Source organism: Arctopsyche grandis, chromosome 10 (assembly GCF_051622035.1).
Source record: "Arctopsyche grandis isolate Sample6627 chromosome 10, ASM5162203v2, whole genome shotgun sequence".
NCBI lineage: Eukaryota > Metazoa > Arthropoda > Insecta > Trichoptera > Hydropsychidae > Arctopsyche > Arctopsyche grandis.
Window position 1 is genome coordinate 24,266,856 of NC_135364.1, and position 19,306 is coordinate 24,286,161.

General features: G+C 32.1%; 1 long non-coding RNA gene across 1 annotated transcript in view; it reads right to left on the minus strand.

Annotated features, from left to right (window-relative positions):
• Window positions 1–352: 352 nt before the first annotated feature.
• The window catches only part of LOC143918461 (uncharacterized), a 263,098-nt gene continuing 244,144 nt past the window's right edge, over window positions 353–19,306 (minus strand). The window contains exon 2 of the long non-coding RNA XR_013261119.1: window positions 353–1,122. This is a non-coding gene — a long non-coding RNA (uncharacterized LOC143918461). The remainder of the gene's footprint in view (window positions 1,123–19,306) is intronic.

Consider the following 19,306-nt stretch of genomic DNA (forward strand, 5'->3'; position numbering starts at 1 on the left):
TCTGGTAATAAAAAATGTTGATCGGCTCGAGATTCGGACATATGTGTATTTTTTAAATCTCGCGATTTTTCTATATCTTCATGTTGTTCGGTCGATGTCTCAAAATCTGTCAATGTTCAAAATGAATATTGGAATCTTTAGTCGGGTATTTTATCTTTCATTTGTAGTACTTTTCGGTTTTCAAATCTCTCTAAGTCAGCGGTTTCCAAACTGGGAGGCGCGCCTCCCTGGGGAGGCGCGGACTATTGCCAGGGGAGGCGCCAAAACGTTTTAATAAAAAAATCATTTTCATACCATAATATCTACAAATAAATAAAACTTTATATCGTAGCTTAAAAGTAAAAATTCAATTCATGAATGTATATTTTTATTTTTCTTTCATTTTTATATACACATTTATGTAATTAGCAACCTTTCTCGAAGGAAACCAACATGAAGAGGCTTATTTGTGTACGAACGGTAATTTTATTGTTAAACTTGCCTATTTGGCTGAAATTTTTGGAAAATTGAGCGGTTTAAATAAATCTATTCAGGGATCACAAATACACCCACTTGTTCAAAAAGACAAAGTAAAAGCTTTCATTAAATAGTTGAAGTTATGGAAATCAAATTTACAAAAGAATGAGTTGGATATGTTTTCACTTTCCAAAGATTTCTGGGTCACAGTCAATATTGAAGCAAGTAAAAATCTTTTTACTAACCACTTTGATGGTATAGTGCTGCATTTTTCCAATTATTTCAAAGACCTTGATTTCTCAAAGTTTTTGTGGATACAGAATCCATTTAACTACAATGAAGAAGACCAATTCAAGCTGACAACCAACGAAAAAGAAAAATTGATAGAATTATCATGCTATAGCTCACTAAAACAAAAGTTTCAAAATTAAATCATAATTAAATTATGGATGAATCTTAGTGGAGAGTATGAATCTTTGTATTGCAAAGCAATGCAAATGCTTTTACCGTTTGTAACGTCTTGTTTATGCGAAACGGGCTTTTCGGCACCAGCTGCAATGAAAACCAAATATCGAGCCAGGTTGATAGTCGAAAAGGAGTTACGAGTGGCACTCTCCATATTGCCCCCAAGAATTGATAAACTTTGTGCCAATAAACAACAACATCCTTCGCATTAATTTGATGTGTTAGATGTAGTTTAATTAGTAATTTAATATAAAAATAAATATACGTGTTCGTATAAATTTATGTTATAGCAAAACCTTTTTATTATTGTCTATTGTAGTGTTCAGTATTTTTTTTTAAATAAAGGTTTATTATTTAAAACGTGTCTACATATATTATTATATCTATTATACAATAAAAGGTAGGGAGGCGTGGAAAAAAAAATTTTTTTAGGGAGGCGTAGTAGCATAAAGTTTGGAAACCGCTGCTCTAAGTAGTCGTCCAATTCAAATCAAAAGTCAAAAGCATGTATTTTCATTTGGGATTGTTTTCCCACTGTTAATACTATTTTATATTGAGTTTTTTGTATTGAAACATATTTATTGGGATAGTGATCTGGCTACACTATATTTTCGTGTCAAACAGTGCTATTAAAATATATCGAAGACTTAATATGAACAATAAAAAGCTTATAGAAACCAAATAGGTATATAATAAACATTATTAGATCAATTTCATTAGAAAGATAATTTGAAAGATTCATACCGTATTTATATCCAGGCCACAATCGTAATCATTCGAATGCGAAATATAAGGTCAAATAAAATCTGATTGAATCTCAAACGCCGCCAATCTCCGAGCTGACTCTTTCATCTTCGCCCGGGCCTCGAATTGTTCCCCCGAAAATTCACGGGTAGTGCGTGAAACTTACTATTGAAACATGTTTATTAGGATAGTGTTCTGGCCAAACTATTTTTTATTTTCGTTTAAAACGGTTAATTGGAAGTGTGTTGAATTTTAAATCGGTAAAATTGCGAGGTAAAAGCTCGTACTAATATTTACTCGTATTTACACGAATCTGAATTGAATTAATAGGGATAATATATTAAATTGTCTTTATATGAGAATTAAATAAAATTCCACTTAGAAAAATCATATTTCGACTATTTGTTTATTTTATCGAGGTAAGCCAGTTATCAATAGAATTGTTGTTATTAATCCACAAGAATATCAAATTGTCACAACCTTTCCACCTACTTAATCACCACTATTTGAATATGATTTCAAAATATATAATCTAAAAATGTATGTATGCATATATACGTTTAATACTATAGATGCCACTCAAGGGCAATCTGTAATTACATCATGGGAAAAATTAAAATAAATTTATAAGTATAATATATCAATATAGAATGTACTCGACATCGATGGTATTTGTATGTACATATGTACATAGATGTACCTAGCGTTACGAATAAATGACAGTATGAACTATCTTTACATTGATATTGATGGTTGTAAATATTTAACTAAATATTTATGTAAATTATTAAGTAATTTAAGTATCAAAACAATTTTTATTAAAAAAGTCTAAAAGTTCTAGTTAGGATTGATTCGGTTTTACTGTATTTAAAAAAAATATTATTTCTTTACAAATTGAGGATGAAATAAAAAATATACGTACATATGTACATGTATATATGAGTACCTTTATATATTTGCCTTCACGTATGTACCTTAAAAAATTATTATTTTAAAATAAGAAATAAAATGATTGGATTTTGTTGTAAAATATTTAATTAAAATCGCAATGAAAGCTGTTCAATTCAAATCTACATATATATTCGATATCGGACTTTTTTATCACCCTTTTAAGTATATTGTTACAATAGTGGAAAATTGTCAGCATTTTATTATCCTGAGGAAATATGTATACAAGTGTGTCAACAAAAAAAAATATTACACATTGCGACTGCAAAGCTTCTATGAAAATTGACGCTGTTTCGTTCGAAATTTCCACATATATTTTCAGAATTTTACAACCTAGTTCAGCACACTTTATGAATGATGAAAGGTCAACGTTTACACAGTGTTTGTAAACAAATATAAAAAATATATATTGATATTTTCCCAACGTGCAGATACTCATACATCCATATATAATATATATGCACATACATGTGTACGTATCATACACACACTATTGCAAAAGCTTCTATGAAAATTGACACAATTCACCTAGAAAACGTAACGCATATACATACATGCGAATATTTTCGCAGTATAATATTAGGGTCGCTGGTAAAAAAATTCGCGAAAAAAAATTGACAAAAAATTTATCGTTCACGAAAATATCCACTGCAACTTTTTTGGACGTTCCCACAACGACGCGCCGTAAAAAGGGTAACCGTTTCTTATTAAAATTCACCCCCTGTCTGACCTGTGCTTTATACGTGTGTTTACGTATTTTTATGCATGTCTCTTTTTGCGAAAAATGTGTATGTTTTTCGTACTGCAGAGACGCTCAATTTTGTAAGCTTTTTACGCCGTTTTAACAATTTACATAAAACTATACAAAGGTAGCTGAAATTCATATTTAACTAGAAAAAATCTATTTAGCACACGGTCTTTCGTAAATATATACCATATACATATGTATATGGTTCGAAATCGCTCTAAAGAGTGGTGCATCGAGATTCAAATGAATACCATTTTTACATACCTCCTTTGCATTTCACATGGCTTTCGTGTTAGTGGTCCTTTTTTATATCTCTTATCTCTTTTCCGATCGTTTTCATACTTTGCCATATTGCTCATTTTGGTCATCAATATACGTTAATGTATCGTCTGCCATTACGTTGGAGATAAAATATCGTATACAACGCGTTTTAAAAACGGGGCACGTAGACCTTCCTGACGTTTAACAAGCGTTCGTCCAGTGTCTTTCAACTTTTTCACCTTGATATGGCCATATCAGATTTTAATTGTTTAAACGCCTATAATTCACTCTATATTTTATAAAATTTGCTCTATAGGTTCTCGTTATCTCTAATATATAAATATTTATAGTTTTAACTCTCATATGTATATATAAATTTCAAATTTGGCGTGTAGCTTCTTGTAAGGTAATACATGATATATATTTATTTTTGGCCAAATATGTCAGATCTGATATTTCACGACTAAAAGTATATCTCTTCACTGGGTTTTATCTGCGAGATAATTTGTCCAAAAACAGTCTCTAGACCCAGTAATTTACAAAATGTTGACTTTGCAATACAATAACTGCATAGATATATCTTAAATCCACATCTGGAACTGAAAAAGAAGACCGGATCTGGGACTGAAAAAGGAAACCAGATCCGGAAATGATACAAAAATCCCGAAATCTAAATCGAAAACAAAATTGAAATCGAATTCGATATCGATACAATCTATATAAGAAATAATATTTTTTCGAAACGTCACTAATTCTACCACCCAAACCTTACAAACATACATACGTGGTTAACATAGTGGTCACGGGTTCAAACCCCACTGGTTTCTGGTGGCCAGACCTTGGATTTGTAACTCCAGGTCGATCGTTTTCTATCAGAGTTTGCCAATTTATCTGATTTTCATTGAAACAGTTCCAACAAATCTGCAACCTTACCAATTTTCTCGCAAATCTCGAGTTTTAGCAATCTCAAATTTCGCTGAATTATTTAAAATGCTGTAAATTTACAAATTCGACCATAAAATGTCTCTTTGAATATTAATTGATATGTATTTACTTTGTATAATACTGCAGCATATGCTAAAAAGAGCTGTCGTTTTAATTGGTTTTCGAGGATTATCTCCAGGCTAAAGTGCAGTCGGCTAACAATGGAGACCCCCGAATTGACTTAGTGGTCGGTAACGGTATTCGGTCGCGTCCCGCTAGAGTTCTCAGAGCTGACAGCGCGAAAGCGTGGGACTGCATTCCGAGACCGTGGGACTGCATATCAGGTACTTGACTATAACAATAGGCAAACAAACGCGTCGAGGAAGATGCGATGAGTGACCTGCCCTTTATAAGCAGGTACTTAGGCTATATAAAGGCATTCTGGACGGAGCACTGGCAGTGCGTGCATCTCTTTATTCACCCAATAAATGCTGTGAAGCGACTTTGGCCTTTTATTTGGATCCTCCACCCTCCCCTACGTAACATTACTAATGATACTTGTATCAAATGTACAGTGTTTTCGGCCGGGAAGGCGCATTGGGGTTACCTGTTAGACCTTTCTGATATAAATTTTAAAAAAATACATACATATACATATTTATATTTCATATCGGCAGCATCTTTTTGAAATACCCAGTATTTAGAGACAAACCGAGAAATCAACCTTTTATACATAGGGGACATTGAATGGATGAAAATCTTACCACATTTCTTTATGGGAAATAGTTCTTAGAAACAATCCAACATGTTGCATCACGTCTCTAATAAGAGTGAGTACAAAACTCTCGAGAGGGGGGACGGACAAGAGAAGCGATAATTTATTATCATTTTTCCATATCAGGATGTAAGTTATAACCTAATTCAAATTATATATCATTGTTAGTGTTTACTGCCTACCTTCTTCACGAGGGTCGGACTGGGAACGTCGACTCCACTTGTGATTTACAGATATTTTATACGAAACTTTTAGCATTATTGTTTTTTCTTGTGCAACCTTTGATATTTGTCGCAATAAATATTTCTCGCATGTGCGCTGAAAAACAACAAGCGGTTCAACTTTGTTGATACAAAAAGGAAATGTATGTATTCGGCTATCATAAACATTATACAACATTATGATACGGAAATTATGTGTCGTATGTACATACATAAGTGTGCGTATTACACACTAGTGCGTATCGGAAAAGTTTCGCAAGTAAATAAACGAGAGGCATTCGATTGAATAAGATGGAAAAATTAAATGATTTATCACCCGGAAGTTATACGAGTTTCGACGATCTCAAATGATTACACCGATAAAAATAACTTAAGTAGAAGAAATATACTACTTTCTAAATTCGATTTATGTGTAAATACTTTGTCTCGAAGCACACAAACGTATGCTGAGATTACATAGATATTACATCCATACTCTAATACAACAATATTTATTAAAATATTCTATATTGAAATTTATTTAAATATTCCGGCATTAATTGTGTGGATGAATATGGGAACTATTTCAAGTGAAACAAATAAAAAGTGAAAACTTTTTCAGTACCACAATATTTGCATAGCTGACATACAAATAAATCTTTATGCAATAAAATATGGAAATAGATCGGTCGTTTTTAATTCTAATACATATACTAGCAAAAATGATTAAAATTGTATTTCTGATTATTTGAGAAATTATGTATAAGGAGTCTAAAAAATCTAACATATGTATTATTACGTAAAGTAGCGATATGTCAATTTATTTATTTATTTTTAATACACAAGTATACCAGTGTTTTTACAGGTCACCCCAATATGACACTGTGGCCAGAATTAAATAAAAAAAAATAAACCAGAAATCATTATAGGATTAACACTGATATAAACCGCGCTGAGGTACGACACGACGACAGTCAGTCAGACATCTGACCACATTTATTATAATAAACTAAAATAAATTGTTTTTATATTTTATTGCACTTTTGAACCAGAATTCAAAAGTGCAATAAATTATAAAAAAATTTAAACCCTTTAAAAAAATTATTGTTCCAACATTAAAGTGTTCTTCTAATATATGTATAAGTTACATTTAAAAGTGTATCATTTTAAATATAATATAAGGATTTAGTATTAAGGAATCTCTTTTGTTCAACTTGATTGAGTATTTTGACTATTTTGATTGGGATGTTGACTGAATCGTCATCACCATAATCAACGTTTTTAAAAAGACAAAACAACCCTTGGAACGTGACAGTAAGTACATACATTCAAAATTACATTAACAATTCAAATGAAAATTGTTTTGATTTAAATCATGTGCATATTAATAAGAGTGGTTCTGTTTTTAATAAAAAAACAGTTGCCATCTCATATCTTATGGATTATAAATCATTTAAAAAAAAATAAGTGACAGATTTTTTAGCATTGAAAAAAAATTTTCAAGCTGACACTACATTTTTAAATTGGCCAAATAGCTTTCTCTTCAAGGACACCAAAAAAATCTAAACTTTTGAGCAAAGTGAACATTTGGAACCTTACTTTTGTACGATGATTTTAAAGCATCAGATTAAAACCAAAGCAAAAAAATATATAATATTTGGGATCATTACAAGGATGACCCAAAGTTTGGAACTGATGAAACCGAAGCTGTGAAATGTGTCCAAAGATGTGGAATGTCTTACAAACGATGTCAAATTCTTCAGATCGGATGACGGTACTAAGTGTGAACCCGATCCAACAAGTTCGTATGTGTTTTGTGTGCATATGATACGAAACAGGATTGCATTATGCACATACGAACGAACACTATGAAGTAATCGTCCTTCGTGCTTCTTTGACTTTTGAATTTGGCGCTATCTTGAGCTAAGAGAATTTGTGTAGTTGGCGCTCCGTAGTATTGAGGAAGCACTCACTCCTCTTTCCTGTCTCCTTTGTGTAACGTTTCACAATGCAATGTTTTGATTTCCTCTCTAATACTATGTGATGCATAATCTCATCGCGCTTTGTGAATACCCTTTCACTTGGTACAATGTGCGAACATGCCCTCCCTTTGATCTCGCAAATAGACGAAAGCCTTGGAATAATGTTCGGGAATCATTCACGTTCATAATTCAAACGCGAAATATTCACGTTTAAATAATAATAGTGACGGTACGCAACACTTACACAATTTAAATTCAAAAGTAAGTCTTTCATTACAAAGCGATATTTTATTTCCAAGTGCGGCTTTTCTTTTTCGCATATTGTGATTTAAAACGCTGTGTAACGATTGCAACAACGTATATTTAAAAACAAACATAATTTCAGGTTAATGCCGTCTAGTTATTTTGCAATGCTCTAGCAAACGATTTATATCAAAAATTTCGGTAGTTTTTTTTTCAGTTTATTTTTAAAATGAATTTAAAATAAAAAAAGCGTTCATTTCAACTTCAAACTTATTCTTCATAAAGGGAAATTTACGTTAAATCATGGTGGTAGACCATTATTTCGTGAATACATTATGACGTATTGCACGAATGTGAAATGCTACTTTTGTATGCAAAAAAATCTGGAAACTGAATGATTATTATAAAAAGCGTATTAGAGAAATATTTTTCAAGGCACGTAATGAGTGGTTTACAATTTAATTCTTTGTAGTGCAAAATATAGCCTTAATAAATTGCGAAGCAAGATAAAAGTGAACAATTGCAATTTTGAATAAACTGAATTTTCATTTTAGTACATATGTATTTACATGAAATACATAACATTTTCTATTATATTAACATATGAATGTATATAATGAGGAGAGATAGAAAACGGAATATGTGGGTGAGAAGAGTGATAAGGGTAGTTGATGTAGTGGATAGAGTAAAGAGATTGAAATGGCAATGAGCAGGTCACAAAGAATAGATGAAAGGTGCTAGAATGGATAAAGAAAGTGCTAGAATGGTACAAATTTGAAAAGGTGAAAGGGAGATGGGTGGTCGAAATTAGAAAAATGTCTGGTGTGAGATGGATGATAGTTGTGAAAAGCAGATACGAATGGTATTGTGTTGGATAGTCCTTCATCCAGCAGTTGACGGTGAATGATGATGACGATGATAGCATATGGATAAAGTTTATTATGAACGTTTATAAGGATAATTGTAAATAGGTTTTTTGATTTTTTTTCTATTATGCTGTACACAAACATTAAAATAAGATTATTTTATAAATATTATACTTACAAAAAAATAAGAATAGACCTTAGATATATTTTTCATTAAAAAAAATTACACAGACATTCAGACAAATTCTTAACCGATTGCTTTTATTGATATTATTTTTTTAATATACATAATATATAATTTCGAAAGAGACTGTAAGTTTTGGTTCGTAGAATTCGTGATGTTATCGAAAAAATCTAATGTTCTATGATGACGACATCGATATCGATTTCGATTCCGTTTTCGATTTCAACTCCTTTTTGAGTTTCAAACCCGGATTCCTTTTTCAGTTCCGGTTCCAGAATCCTTTTTCAGTTCTAGATCAAGATTCCTTTTTCAGTTCCAGTTCCCGATTCTTTTTTCACTTCCAGATCCGGATTCCTGTTTCAGATTCGGATTACTTTTTCAGTTCCGGTTACCGATTCCTGTTTCAGTTCCATTTTCCTGTTTCACTTCAAAAACCATTCGTTTCTGATTGGCTGTCGTTAAATATTACTTTTTTCGATTCAAATAATTTAGTAAAAAAACAAATTAATGTTTACTTTTAGATTAGTCATGTTTAAGCGCTTTATTTTACACATATCGAGCGAAGCCGGGTAAATCCACTACTAATCAATATTATGCAAAAAATATCAAAATATGATCTGCAATCGAATTAATGAAAACGTTTTATCATCATATGTACTTAATGATTGATATGACAAGCTTCAATATCTCAATTATTGTTGAATGACAATTATTTTTTCACGGGCTAATTTTTTCTTCTATTTTATGTAGAAAAATGACAAATTTAGAATCAAATATAATTGCCTAATTCATTCAGAGTATCTCATATAATACAATTTTTCTTTAAGTGACAACGTGACATTGTAATATGAAGAGAATTTAAATGATTGAAAATACATTACACAAATTTGAATAGAACTACGTGGGAGTGTAACGATGAAGAATGGCCATTGTATGCGAATTGTAATCGAAATGGGGTTTGAGAGGAGAGAGAAAGAGGGTGAGGAGAGTGGGTGGTCGAGGGAGGAAACGAGGACTAGATCTGAATGTCGTTTTCGCGAATATTCGCAATTTAGGCGGTGCCCCGTGAAAACTACAAATAATAACACGTCAGTTGTAGTAGGCAGGGGTACTTGGCACCGGGCCCGAATAATTTTTATTATTTTCGTGCGGGGTTCTAGGGGGATGAGGAAAAAGCTCCAGGCCTCCTTATCCGACCCCGTGTGCTCACATGTACGTATATATGTATGTATGTATGTACATATACATTACTGGTGAAGTGCAGTGCCGTCCGTTGCACATGCACCAGGCGTGCACTCACTCCACATTATATTGCGAAACATATCATTATTATCTCGGCTCGGGTGTAATGAATGGGCTGGCATCCGAGTGCTCCATACTTTATTCTCTCGTTTTTAATTTTATTTATCTCCTCAATTTCATTTCGGCAAAAGTTAAAATGAAAGCGTGTGACGGTCCAGAAGCGCGAGGAGGAAAAATAGTGATATATTCGCACTATGACCCGTCAAAGCTTTCGTTTTTTATAAATATCATAGATGTATGCTATATATGATTCAACTTTAAGATATTATAAATTAATATATGCCAGTTGAATTGCGAGATAAAAATGTAGAAAACACAGCTTTTTTATTTACATATGTGCAGTCATAGTATCAAATTTGGTGAAAAATCGTACATTTGCATACCGGACAAACAAATATTAATTTTTAAATATACACACAGATGTGTGTAATTACATATGTATATGAATATATGTACACATGTAGATTATTAAAAGCAAACAAAATAGCATGGCGAAGTACCCAAAAATCCGGTGCGGTTTACGTACATACATATATGACTCTCTCGACATTCACAGACAGAATACATAAATAAAGAAACGATGCTAATTATTTAGTATGATAAAAGACGACTTTATATATGCAACTATGTATGTACTTCCATTTCAGAAATATGAAATGGTTATTCAATTAAAAGCGTGTCGTATTATTGATATAACAGAATATATAAACGCTGTTGTAAGAATACAGATGTACTACATACATAGTACATATGAACCATTATATAATATTTCAAAATGATGGAAGTTCAGTTCCAAAACACTATTTCAGCTTGAATTAATTCACAAATTGTTATTATTTCTTTTAATTCGATATTTGCAGAATTTTGGAAAAGCAGAATAAACGTATTACAGGCCACTAGTATTTTTAAATATTGTTAAACAAAAAATATTGTATTTAATGGTTTGCGAAATATTTCTCGAAATGAAGAAGAGTGAACAAATGCCACTTTCAATTTAACAACCTTTTTTTGTTTTAAGACAAGAATACATTAGCACTTGTTTAGATGATCAATCAAACTCAAAACTTAAAAATTTTCCAGACATTTATGGACAAATTTGCAGAATCTTTATACGAATCAGCGAAATTCGAAATGTTGAAAACTCGAAAAATGGATAAAGATTGGCAATTTTTTGGAACCGTTTCAATGAAAATCAGAATTATTTGCAAACTCTGGTAGGAAACGATCGACCTGGAATCATAAACCAAGGTCTGACCAGCAGCAACCAGTGGAACTCGAACCCTTTACCACTATGTTCAAAAATACATATGTATAGGTATACTAGCTGTACTACCCGGCTTCGCTCGGTATTTGTAATATAAACCACTTAAACATGACTAATCTAATAATAAACATTTTATTAAATTTATTTGAATAGTTTTATTTTATATAAATTTATTTAATCATTATTTTTACTTTATCTATGTTTTTTTTATTAAATTGACTGTCACGAACAATAATGTAAATCTTACTTAATTATAGAAAGACTTAAGTATATAGTAAGTCTCTTTCGAAATTATATGTATAACAGAATCCAGCGCCTGCGCCCCCGGCGCAAAGGCGGCTTTGCCCCAGGAGACTTTGAATCCGTTGAATCGAAAAAAATCGAGCCGGCACCTATGAATCGAAAAAAAATAAAGTAAAAATCGATCGTATTGTCTACGAACGAACCAACGAAACAATGTTACATATGTACATATATATTCATACAAAGTCTCTTTCCAAATTATATGCTAACCGCTAGTCAGTTCGTTGGTTGACATATAAAAAGGTTGGTTGTTAAATGATATTGCGTTTAAGTGTTTTGAATCATTCTGTGTCTTGTTACGATTGGAGTCGAATTTATTAATGTTATTTATTAAAAATAATATGTGCTAGTTTGTGGTCATAGCGATGAATATTTATGTAGTATTCAATATGAAATGAAATGTAAAGTAAATAAATATGTACATAATAATAGGCAAGCATTTGTAAGAACATTTTCCACAAACGAAGGAGCAATGCTTGAAATCAAATATGCATTCGATAAAGTTTATGGATGTTGTTCTGTTCCAAAGTGAATTAAAAATAGCGAAAGAAACACATTTATAGCATGCAATGTGTGTGAAACGGGTGGAAAAATATAAAGATGTTCTGGTTTCGCGTGCGCCGCTGCAGCATGAAACTTGTTGGATATGATTTACAGTGGCCACTGTTCACTTTTCACAGATAATAATATTTTACACAAAGGCATGAACATCCACTTACCATCCACTAACTTCCACACACCACCAGTTCAACTTAACTAACATTAATGTGTTCTTTAAAATATTTCAAGAGCACTTTGCCCGACTGTTAAATGCACAGCGCTGCGGAAATCATAAGCGATTATTTCCCTTTTTTCCCTTTACATTTTTCATTTTTGGTTCGCGCAACGAAATTTTCATCCGCAATAAAAGTATTATGCCTTTGTGCATTTTCAGCACGATTACGGAGATTTTAAAACTTTTTTTTATTTTAATTTTCCGAAACATTTTCATGATTAATGACGCTTGAACGCTAACGACCAGAATGTATCAATTTAAATGATAAATTTGAATTTAAATTCACACTAAAAATAAAGTGGAACGTACATCATACTAGAAAAAAAATCCTAGTTTGTGTACTCGTATTCTACAGTTAACTTGGGCTTATCCTATACGTCAATTCACCTGATAAATTGACTTGGCATTGGCAAAAAGAACTAAACATTTAAAAAGGTCTGGAAAACTAACAAAATAAGTACATGAAAATTTATAAACGATATTTGAGAGCGAAGCGAATTATACTTATGGGTGTTTATTGTCGGATATATATGTAGGTAGAAAAAAATAAAATATGTACATGACATGTCAAATGTTCTCATTAGGTGAGTTAAATAAAATATTAGATACTGACAGAGAACAATCAATATATTTATTTTATATTATTATATGTATATACCTATGGTGCTATTATTATCATCTACAGCCACTCACCATCCACTGCTGGATGAAGGCCTCTCAAACACGCTTCCACTCGTCATTGTTTTGCGCAACTCTCATACATTTCCCCCACATATTTGCCTAATTTCGTCTACCCATCTTCCCTTTGGTCTTCCTTTTACCCTTTTGCATTCTCTTGGGTACCATTCTAGCACTTATATTATCACATTATACATGCTTAATTATATGTATGTATAAATGTGCTTGTCTAATTTTTATTTGTAAAATAAGCAGATCAAATTAAAATTGACTTATAAACTGACTTTATTATCTATCTTTTATCAAAAAAAACTTTACAAAACGCGTATTTTAAAATTTTGTGCTCAGTGGAGAACCGAAAAATATGAAATTTCTCTTAAAAACCAACAGCATTATCATACAGTAATATTTCAATGTATATATAAAGCTCAATTATGATAACTTTCGAGTCTTTATTCATACAATGAACGTTTCTAATACTTTATTGAACCTAATAGAGGCGACAAGATTTTACATTATTCATTTCTTACGGCTTTCAAATTGAACGATGCATTTAAAAAAATTTAATCACTCGAAAATCGATAAAGAAACTACATATTTGTGAGTACAGATTTTATATATGAGCCAATTTTCAGTTGCAAAAACACTATTTCAGTTCGACTTAATATACATATTGTTATCACTACTTTTAATTCGATATGTCCAGAATCTCGGAAAAGCTGAATAAATTTATTACAGGCCATCAATATTTTTAAATATTGTAAAACGCAAAACATTATATCTTATGATTTGTGAGATATTTCTAGAACTAGATCTAGACAAGTGGATTTAAACCAATTTCAAACATAACAGCTCATATATCGGAATCTAAACTTATTACAAGCCACCAGTATTTTTAAATTGTGTAAAACGCAAAACATATTTAATGTGTTGCGAAGTATTTCTCGAAATGAAGAAAAGTCGAATTACGCCACTTACAAATATAAAGGCTCATATATTTAAATTACAAAATTATAGCTTCGAAATAAGCCTAATATAGTTTGAATGCATTGTGCAACTACCGTAGCTAATAACAGACTAACGCGCTCTACGACTAAAGCTTTACGACTTTTCATATACATATGTACATATGTATAATGTCATGTGATCATTTACACTTCCGTCGACGGCCAACGAGCTTTTAATTGCATTTTTTCCACGCAAAATTAATTATTACAAGCGTTGTTGACAGCTGACACGCGACACGGGGACAAGCTTTAGCCAACATGTCGTCGACGAAAAAAAAATTAAAAAAATTGAAAGCTTTCATTGAAAGTCACCGCGAACCCACTCCGAGATGCACATTCAGATTTAATGGCGTTTAAACAACCCAGCCAGCCATTTTCAAAAGCCAGCACCCGTTCCTCGGTTCTCTTGAGAAAGTACGGTGGTTGTTCGCAGTAACGTCTGAATAAAACGAAATGTCGGGCCGAAAACTCGTCGACGGGTTATTATATCTGGTCGGTTTCGAATTTTTCCCTCCCGTCCCCACCCACTGGGAACATATTGTAGTGTAGGGTTTCGCGTTGAAAAGCGCTCGTAGCCGTTCGTAGCTCGTAGCCACCCCCGTAGCAGTGACAGTGTTCATACGTACAAGGGTACGTTTGTAATTTATGTCAGTCGTGAATTTTTCCGGCTGTGTGAATCTAATGTGGAAAACTCGACGTGAGCAAGGCATAGACGAAATTTGATGATCAACTTATCCCATAATATAATATTAAATATGTGTCTAGGTTGAGCTTACGAATTATATTAAATATATAACCATTTATCGTCCCTTCTTATTTTATTTACGAATACAATATTTGAAAATGTTCATATATCTTTTTAATATAAAAATTTATTTTATTTATAAACTCACTCCAATGACATGGAAATAAAAAAAAATAAAGAGTTTTCTTTTCAAAAAGTTCATCCAATTAAGTATGTATGTAGTTAATGACTGTATATTGGAATGTTTCAAATTTATAAGAATATAATTTCAAATTTGTTGATATTGAAAATATCCTAAGGCTTATCTACATTGTATGTAGAATGTTTTTCTTGAAAATTCGTAGTATATCAAACTCGTTGATAATACAATTTTGATCACAAGTGACGCCATTGTATTGTATAATAACTGTAATGTAATGTAAAAAAAAATGTAATAGGCTAGAAGTCACATTGGGTTTACCTGTCAGATCTTCTTGGTATATAAATATAAAAATAAAATAAAAATAAAACACGTGAAGTTAAGTATTGATGCTATTTGAAACCAATGTCGAGTTTGGATTTTCTCAAAATCACAATAACTTATCTGTTGATATTTCGTATATAATTAGAAAAAAGTAAATGCCTAATTAATTATAGTGAATCCTACATCATTTTTAATGAAAATAATCTTATCACAGTATATTTCCGCTTCAATGAATTTAAAGCAAATAGAATTTCCAGTAGTATAGAGAATTATTTTCACCGTGCCGGACAAAGTTACTAAACAGTTTCTTGTTTCATTTTAACGAGTCTGGACTGTAGTAATAATATTTATGGACGTCTACTTTTTTTAAAAATACTGAAATTATTATCAAATTCTTTATATTACAATAAAATTCATGTCAAAATATGTTAATAATCTTGTCTGTCAAGAAAATAAATAAAAACTTTAGATAATACATTCATCTCTTTATGTATTTCGTTCTATGTACATACATACGTATGCATTGTAACGTGGGAACACGAGAGAGAGTGCATTCGTGGGTGAATAATATAGACCCCGGACTAGGCTAACGAGAACTCCAGCGTATCCGAACAAAGGATACGCTGGAGTTCTCACAGACCTGGGCGAGGGCATGCGTAAAAAATAGTCCAACAATAGACAAATTAATGAATCGCGGAAGCTGTGCAACTTGTCCTTTATAAGGAGGTACACATGGTAGATTATATCTAGAGTGAGCGATGGTTCTGTGTGGACTTCTAGGATCATTGAATAAATGCTGTGAAGGAACATTGGCCTTTCATTTGGATCCCACCACTACGCAATAGTACAATAGATATATTTATTTGGATTCGAAACAGTCTATGGAAATCAAGCCAAATGTTCCCCTCAGTAATGTTAACTGCATTTTTCAAAATGTCATTATATTTATCTACACTAAAAATAATGCATTCTGTAAAAGTAAGACGTATTCGACGATGTTTTAAAAATGTTCAAACGCTAGTTTGTTGCACGAATTTTACGACTTCGCTGTTTCGTGCACGCCACTCTGTCAGTTTCGAATAATTGAATTATCATTATTATCTTCCATTATGGTGGATTTTAGTTCAGTTGTGCGGGGAACGTTGTGCGCGTTTTATGGTTTACCATTCCGAGGAATAGCAGTAAAATGTGATGGGACAAAGGAAACCTCAATAAAATTAGAAGACCTTATAAAGCACTCGCTCGCTGCGTGGGATTGCGTACTCGACACACACAACGGTCAATTTTTCGCCTTTTTCCACGAACCAAATAATTGGATTACCAAAATTAATACTCTCAACGATTGTGACGATCGTTTCAAAGAAAGGAAAATTATAAAATTTTCACCACACAAGTATGAAAGTCGCGGATAAAAAAACAAAAATCAAAGAAACTGCACAACTTTGGCGATTGAACTGTAGAATACAGACAATCGGATCAATGAACTTGAATTAGCATATGTAAAGCAGATCGCAGATTAAATGTTCAAAGTCACATTCAATTGAAAAAAGCATATTGATTCGGGTAATGAATAAGCGTGTGTATAATTAGAATGGAACAATGCACGGTTTTCTCAAAGCAGATTTAAAATATAGTGTGACTATTTAATACGATTTTAACGAGGGGGGCAAAAAATGAGTTTGCGTGTCTATTGTACGAAACTTGAAACAAACAATTGGTTAAAAAACTGCCACAAAAATTGCCCACAGTCATAGTCATAGATGGCACGCTATTTTAACAACTTGTTGCATTCGCGAATGAAAAAATCTTAGAATCGATTTGGTCCGCGTGAACTTTTTCGCATTTAAAACTAATTGATTTCGGCGGTTTAGTATAAAGAAAAAATGTCTTTATAGTTAAGTCTAGAAACACTTTCATAAAAAAAAGTATTCACAAGAGCACTTTACGACCATTAAGCTCGAGAAAAATTCACCAAGTAATATAACATTGATTCCCCAGAAGGTGATTCTACGTCACTTAAAAAAGTTCATCTAAGTATATAATATATGAAAGCTACATATATCTTCATTATTTTAGGTCAATTAACGTAAATCATAAACTCAAATAAGAATGAAATATTTTGAACATTTAAACGTAAGCTAAGTTGCATCGAGTTTAAAATTTAAGTAAGGCTGAATATGCCAAGAGTTCGCCACTGGAAAATTTGCCCTGGCAATAGACATGACAAAAGTTTAACCGTTAGCTTTTCTTTCGCCTTTTTTTAAAGGCTTAAACGCTAAAAGAGTTGTTCAAACTATCGTTACATGAGTTTTCTGCGGTTTGTATTTATACGTCTCGTTTAGTCAATTAACTTCGTTGAAAAGTTAATTGACTGAACGTTAAAAATGTTAGTGTAAGATATGTATGTACATGTTCGTACTCAATTTTGTATTAGGCATTTAAAATCACATAAAATTCCTTTATACATTTAATTGGAAGAGACAAAAGGAAAACTCTGCGAGTGTGCTTCGTCTCTTCTTTGTCGGAGAAATGTTTTTCTTGGAAAAAAGTCAAAAGGTTTCCTTTTTATATCAAATAATTTTCGCAAGAGAAACACACACATACAACGCTCTACATAATTCAATAAGGCAATAATCGTAAAATCTCTTTGACATTCAACAAAAACCCTATACTGAAGAAAAAAAAAACAGAATTTAATTTCTTTCTCTTGTAAAGGAAGAAAAAATTATCGAAAAAATCTCATTTATCGAATGCCATCCGCAAAGAAGAGCTACGTAAGTGGTTATGTGACTTTTCCCATTTTACCGGGAATCATCGGGGGTAACCAAGCGTTTAATGGAATGAGAAAATTACATATAAGAAGCTTTTTTTCATCCCTCAGGCATCCCACAGAAACGGGTCAAAAAAAAAAAAAACAACAACCACGATAATAATACATCCGTATAATAAGACAACGCGTTTCCATCGCACACGGGAAAAATTCTCAATATGAGAAATAAATGGGTCGTTATCGGAAAAGCCGGGAAAGCACATCGACACACACACACACACATACACACAACATGAGAAATTATAAGAATGGATATAGCGAAAATATGGAGTTATAAGTGAGGTCATTTAGTTAAGTGAATTCGTGCTGTATCGTGCTGGCTCATGCTTTTACGGCCAGAATGCGCTCGGTGCCGATACATTGTTTCGAGCCCCTTCCGCAACAAGAAAAATGTCTTTGGCTAGTCTTCTAAAAACGGGTATGAGGGGAGGGGGAGAGGGTGGGTGGAAAAAATGGGAAAGACTGAGCCAGCCCATTAGTTTTACATTCGTCGTGCTAAGCAAAAACGCCGGACGGACGGACGGACAAAGATATATATATATGTATGTATGTATGTATGTATAATATGTTAACGTATATAATGGGGGGCAAAAGTGACCCCTTGGCTGGTTATAACGACTGCGTATATTTGCTATTCGTTTTTAACGGCAATAAATAACGCATAGCGCACTATCAGCCATTGCCACACTCCCCTGTCAAACTGTATTATTATTTATTTATACAATTTTTTTTCGTTCGAAAAATCTATCCGTTATAGTGTATAAGATTTATTATAAGATAGTATTCATTTACATACACACGTGTGTTGTTAGAAATAAAATGAAATAAATTTCGATTCAGATAAACATATTAAATATATTAAGATAAACATGTTAATATTAGTATTAAATATTATAAATATTAATATTTATATTATAAATATTTGATAAATAATAATAATAATAATAACTTTTTATTCCAGGCAATAGGGAGAAAAGTGCAATCCCCAACGCCCATATAAAAAATATATAGATAATAAAATTATTGAAAAATAATAATAATAAATAATAATAATAATAAAAATCAATTCAATGTCCATTTAAGGCGGTTGGTGGAGTAGCTCCATCCATCGAACATATGTACATATAGTGAAGAATGCAAATG